General features: G+C 42.5%; 1 pseudogene; it reads left to right on the top strand.

Annotated features, from left to right (window-relative positions):
• The first annotated feature begins 1,793 nt into the window (after positions 1-1,793).
• On the top strand, positions 1,794-4,754 carry LOC130854804 (glycine dehydrogenase (decarboxylating), mitochondrial-like; annotated as a pseudogene).
• Positions 4,755-6,864: the final 2,110 nt, after the last annotated feature.

Raw genomic sequence — 6,864 nt, 5'->3', positions numbered from 1 at the left:
AAAGAATGAGGAATGGCCATTTTTACATCTGCTGCTGTGGGCACGTGCTCTCTGCCCACTAAGACTCATCTATAAAGTGAGCCTAACAATGCCCTTGTATAATATCATTACAAATAGTAAATGGAATAAAATAGCTCATAAGCCTAACACAATTCCTAGCACATTTTGTAGCTCAGAGATTCTGAGCTCTCTCTTCAATCATTCCTCTGCATTAATCCATCCTAAGATCTTTACCAGCATGTTAATTATCTTAGTCTTTCTGGTTTGTTTCTTTAGATAATACACCATTTTCATCAGCAAGAAGTACTCACTCTTGAAGATGCAATCAAGTGTTACAAATTCATGTGGGCTGTAACAACTGGACAATAAAATATCACTAATGCAAGATAATATGGAATGATTTAGGCTGTGCCTGACTACTTGTTTTTTCCCGCTGAGTTTTGCCATTAAAACCCGTGGGTTCCATCTGAATTTCTGCATTCTTATTGGAAAAAACCCATTTTTAAATGTTGGTTCATTTTCTTTAAACTGAAACATCTCTATGGGTGAACTTGGCAAGCTCACAAAGTGTTTATTATACTGGTTTGAGACTTGGGGAAAGATTCTGAATTTATTTTATATAAGTTTCTAATTTACACTTCTATACTATTGTACTTGAGGTCCTTGGGTGACTGAATCAATACACAAGCCAAGGACTCACCCTGAAATTTTCTTCTCATCCACTTTTGTCCTCTATTCCCCAAGTGACAGCTAACTTAAATGGAGATGTTTCAGTCTCTTAAGTCAAGGGTCAAGTAGATAGGAATAGAACAGAGTCATGGTATTGACTTTGAATGGGCAGTTTTCTAATAACTTAGGCAGTTCAAAAGTGAAGCGAGAGTTGTCCGAAGATGTCCACTTCCAGGAAGGATGAAAGAGTTGCTAATTGTGTGTACGCTGAGTTTGGGGGTCTTGGTAGTTCCAAATTCAGACAGAGGTTAGGATTATTTTACTTCTTTGATTCAAGTCTCCACGTGCTGTCTAGTAATGTACTCCTGTCATCTGGATGACCTGTAAAGGAACTACTCCAGGGCAGAAGTAAGTTCCTCACACTTAAAGGGCCTAAGAATCACTTAGAAGAATCACGTTTTATTCTCTGTGTCTTTTAAATTTATTTCTCCTGATTATAAAGCTAACAATTATAAATCTGTTTTTGAGAGAGGAAAAAAAAATATAAAGAAGCAGAGAAATACTTTGTCTATATGCAATTACCCAGACATAGCTATTATTTTGTCACATTCTCTTTCAACAGTATCATCCTCAAACCTGCTAAAACCAACACAAATGGGTTTATATACACATATTTTATATATATGAAATTTCTGGCAAATATAAGTAAATTACTGTGTATTCTGCTTATTAATTTTTGATCCTTTATGTTATCATGTTCACTTTCTCTTTACTCTTTTACCCATTTAGAGCAGTGTTGTTAATGCTGACTGAAATTAGAATCACAGGGCAGTTTTACTGAAAATACTGATGCCCAAGCCTAAGGCCCAGGTCAGATAAAACACTATCTGGAAAAATTATGGGCAATAAACAAAAAGTCTTGGGAGTAACAACTTTGCACCCGTGTCCGAGCTCAGCGCGGCACCCATTCATTGCCTCTAAATATCCATCTGTCCCTTCGGTCATCCAGCAGGAAGGGGCTCCAGCCACCTGGGGGCAGCTGGCACCCAGGGAATCACAACCAGAAGAGGACCCAAAAGTGCGGCTGACCCTCTCGGCCTGGGCAGGGGACGGTGACCACCACCATGCAGATGTGTGCCAAGGCCTGGCGGCTGTATCTGGGTTGCAGAATCAGGGGCAGCTACCGCCTGGCTGGAGGTGTGGGGCCCCCTTGGGCACCGCAGGGCCAAGAAAGCAGTAGCAGCAGGGTTAGTGGCGGGGCTGGGGTGTCACGCCTCCTCCAGCTCCTCCAAAGACCAGAGGGAGATGATACAGGCCCTGCAGTTGGCGAGTGTTGATGAACTGATCAAGAAGACCATCCCCGCCAGCATCTGCTTGAAAAGACCCTTGAAAATGGATGACCCTGTGTGTGAAAATGAAATCCTTGCAACTCTGCATGCCACTTTCAGCAAGAACCGGATCTGGAGGCTGTATATTGGCCTGCACTCTTATAACTGCTCATTGCCACAATTTTGCGAAACTTACTGAAGAACTCAAGATGGATTACCCAGTATACTCCGTACCAGCCAGAGGTGTCTCAGGGGAGACTGGGGTTTACTCAACTACCAGACCATGGTGTGTGACATCACAGGCACGGACACAGCTAACACATCCCTGCTGGATGAGGCCACCGCGGCTGCAGAGGCAATGCAGCTCTGGCACAGACACAACAAGAGGAGGCCCCCGTTGCCACCCACGGATAATAGCTGTCGTCCAGCCTCGAGCCAAGTATGCTGGAGTCCTCCTTGAACTGATGCTACTGCATGAAATGGACTTCAGTAGAAAAGATGTCAGTGGAGTGCTATTCCAGTACACAGACACTGAGCAGAAAGTGGAAGACGTCACAGAACTGGTGGAGAGAACCCATCAGGCTGGGAGCTTGGCCTGCTGCACTAGTGACATTTTAGCTCTGTGTATCCTGAGGCATCCCAGAGAATTTGGAGTAGGCATTGCCCTGGGCAGCGTATAGAGATTTGGGGTGCCACTGGGCTATAGCGGACCACGTGCAACCTTTTTTGCTGTCAGAGAAAGCTTGGTGAGGATGATACCTGGGAGAATGGTGGGGGTACAAGAGATGCCAGTGGAAAACAAGGGTATCATCTTGCTCTTCAAACCTTGCAACACGCCCAGAAAGACAAGGCTACCAGCAGCATCTGTATAGCTCAGGCTCTCTTGGCGAATATGGCTGTGATGTTTGCAGTCTACCGTGGGTCCTACGGGCTGGACCATATTGCCAGGAGGGTACATAATGCCACTCTGATTTTGTCCGAAGTTTTCAAGTGAGAGGGGCACCAACTGCAGCATGACTTATTCTTTGACACTTTGGGGATTCCGTGTGGCTGCTCAGTGAACGAGGTTTTGGGCAGGCCTGCTCACTGGCAAATAAATATTTGGCTCTTTGAGAGTTGGCACACTTGGTGTTTCTCTTGATGAAACCGTCAGTGAAAAAGACCTGGACAATTTGTTGTGGACCTTTGGCTGTGAGTCATCTGCAGAGCTGGTTGCTGAAAGCGTGGGTGAGGAGTGGAGAGGTGTTCTGCCTTCAAGAGCAGTAGCCCATTCCTTACATAGCAAGTGTTCAACAGCTATCACTCAGAAACAAATATTGTCCGATATATGAAGAGGTTGGAAAACAAAGACATTTCCCTTGTTCATAGCACGATTCCACTGGTGTCCTGTACCGTGAAACTCAACGGTTCATCTGAACTCAAGCCTATCACATGGAAAGAATTTGTAAACAGCCACTCCTTTGTGCCTCTGGACCAAGCTCAAGGGTACCAGCAGCTTTTCCGAGAATTTGAGAAGGATTTGTGTGAACTCACGGGCTATGACTGAATCTCTTTCCAGCCTATCAGCGGAACCCAGGGGGAATACACTGGGCCGGCCGCTATCCGAGCCTACTTAGATAGGAAAGGAAAGAGACACATTCCAAAATCCACACGTGGGACCAATCCTGGAAGGGCCCACATGGCAGGCGTGAAGATTCAGCCTGTGGAGGTGGATAAATATGGAAATATTGATGCAGCTCACCTCAAGGCTCTGGTGGATAAACACAAGAAGAACCTGGCTACAATCACGATTACATACCCATCCACCAATGGAGTGTTTGAAGAGACCATCGGAGACGTGTGTGACCTGATCCACCAACACGGAGAATAGGTCTACCTGGGTGGGGCAAATATGAACACTTAGGTGGGAATCTGTCATCCTGGGAAACTTTGGGTCTGATGTCTCACACCGAAATCTTCACAAGACTTTCTGCATTCCCCATGGAGGAGGCGGTCCTGGCATGGGGCCCAACGGAGTGAAGAACCATCTTGTCCCTTTTCTGCCTGATCATCCCATTATTTTGGCAAAGCCAAGAAAAGATGCCCGGCCTTTGGGTACTGTCAGCACAGCCCCGTGGGGCTCCAGTTCCATCTTGCCCATTTCATGGGCTTATATTAAGATGATTGGAGGTGACAGCTTTCAACAGGCCACAGAAAATGCTCTAATAAAATGCCAACTACATGGCCAAGCGATTAGAAAAACACCACAGAGTCCCTTTCCACGGTGCAAGAGGTTATGTGGCTCGTGAATTTATTTTGGATATAAGACCCTTCAAAACGTCTCCAAATATTGAGGCCGTGGATGTGGCCAAGAGGCTTTAGGATTGCGGATTTCATGCCCCTACCATGTCCTGGCGGGTAGCAGGCACTCTCATGATTGAGCCCGCTGACTCAGAAGACAAGGCAGATCTGGATAGATTCTGTGACGCCATGATCAGCATTTGGCAGGAAATCACCGACCTCGAGGAGGGCCGCATCAACCCCAGGGTCGGTCCACTGACGATGTCTCCACACGCCTTCACATCCTCCCACTGCGATCGGCCATATTCCAGAGAAGTGGCAGCATTCCCACTCCCCTTCGGGAAGCCAGAGAACAAATTCCGGCCAGCCATCGCCCAGACTGATGACATCTATGGAAATCAGCACGTGGTTTGTACCTCTCCTCCCATGGTTGTCTGTGACGTCCCATTTCCTGACCAGAAGAGGACCTCTTCTTAGTCTTCTCTCCCTAAGTTCAAGTGACTGATTTGATGTGCTTTGGAGTGTCCGATAATGAAATATTTCATTTTCCACCACAGACTCAAGGAGGGGTTTTTTGTACTGTGTATACTTTTGTAATCTCTCTCAAGGTAAATACAAGGTAAATACAATTAGCATAGAGAGTGGAGGCTCATGATTGGAAGATTGATTTGCTTCAGTGCCTCTGCTTTCACATGTATCGGTTGATGTTCAAGTTGCCTTGATTGGGACCATTTAGTTTTTGGCATAGAAAATTTGGTGTGTGATAGTAACTTTAACTACAACGTATCAAGTTTGCAGATGTACAAAAAAAAAAAAAAGCCAATGACATAGATCTGCACACACACACACAAAAAGTTTGCAGATGTTGTAGAGGCTATACTGGACATCTGATAGACATATTTTTATTCCAAATAAGTCCTTGTGGACTGTGCCATCTGTGGGAAAACCCAGGGCAAATGTTTACATTTTGTATGCACTGAAGAAATCTTTTTCCCCTTACTAATTTGCCTAATCTGTAATAGCATTTCTGAGTGTTTTCCTTTCTCTACGTGTGTAGTTTTTTTTAATCTGCAATTAATAATATTTTAATAAAAGCGTTGCAACTTGAAAAAAAAGTATTCTTATTTTGAAATAATTTTAGTCTTATAGAAGATTTGTAAAAATAGCACAAGGAGTCCCTATTATTGTTCGCCCGGCTTTGCCTAATGTAACATCTTATATAATCATGGTATCATTATCAAAACTGCGAATAGTTTTGGATCAATACTATTTAAAACTACAGACTTTGGACTTCACCAGTTTTTTCCACTAATGTGTCTTTTTCTGTTCCAAAATCTAATCCAGGATCCCACGTGGCATTTAATAATGTCTTTCATTAGCCTTCTCCAATCTGTGACATTTCCTCAGTCTTCCCTTATCTTGCACGACTTTAACGAGTTTGAAGAGCTCTGGTCAGGTTTCATGGAGAATGTTCCTCAATTTGGGGTTATCTGATATTTTTTAAAGACTAGATGGCATGGACAAAAATACCACAGAGGTAATGTACCCTTCACAGTGTATCAGTGTATTTAATTACTGTTTATATGAACATTGATAACTTGGTTAAGGTGGTGTCTGCCAGTTTTGTGCACTGTAAGTTGCTATTTCTTCTCTACAGTTCATAAATATTTAGGGCAAGATACACTGAGACTATACAACTAGATCATGTTTCTCCTTAAACTTTAAACTAATTTTACTATTCCACGGGTCTTGCCTGTAGCAATTGTTACTGTGAAATTCTAATAGTGATTTTCTATTTCTCTCTTCTTTCTATAATTATTAATGGGAATTCTTTTGTAAAGAAGAGATTCAATACTCCTTCTCCCTCTTGTATTTATTTAATCATTTGTTTATACCAGCATGGAATCATGAATATTTATTTTATTCTTTGTATTATAATCTAATACAATAATTATTTATAGTGATTCTCAAATTGCTCCAGATTTGACAACGGTCAACTCTTTTAGGTTGGCTCCAGCATACTTTTTAACATGGCTCCACCATTCATTCATCCATTTATTCTTTATTCATTCATTCGTTTATTAATTAATTAATTAATTTATTCTGGTATCATATGATGCTTCGAGCTTGTACCCTAGCCCTGGAATGAAGCACTTCTCCAAGGAGCTCTGGTTGCTTTCACTGGAGAATAATATTAAGCAACCAAGATATGTGTACAGGGGTTATTGCTAACGTATGTCACTGCTTCTAGGCCCCCTCAGAGGACAGTGCTAGAAAAAAAATATTATGTATATATATACACATATATGTATAATCTTAAAACATGTATATACATAGGTATATTTATTTCTGTATATATCAACATGCATATATACTTAGAGAACCCAAAAGTCAAAACATAGTTCATACAGGTATCTCCAATTCCAAGCAGCACCACAGGGTTCCTTCTAGCATTCTCCTTTTATTCCTGTCCTCTTATTTCCCCTTTATTTTACCTTCTTTCTCTTAGGGTAAGAGAATTGGCTCTTGTTATCTGTCATATATTTATTTCCGTGTTCAACTTTAGCATAAACAAAAGGCAGTTTCA

The sequence above is a fragment of the Hippopotamus amphibius genome, chromosome 6, assembly GCF_030028045.1.
Source record: "Hippopotamus amphibius kiboko isolate mHipAmp2 chromosome 6, mHipAmp2.hap2, whole genome shotgun sequence".
NCBI classification, from domain to species: domain Eukaryota; kingdom Metazoa; phylum Chordata; class Mammalia; order Artiodactyla; family Hippopotamidae; genus Hippopotamus; species Hippopotamus amphibius.
The sequence above is the reverse complement of the archived record's forward strand: the minus strand, read 5'-3'. Positions and strand labels throughout refer to the sequence as shown.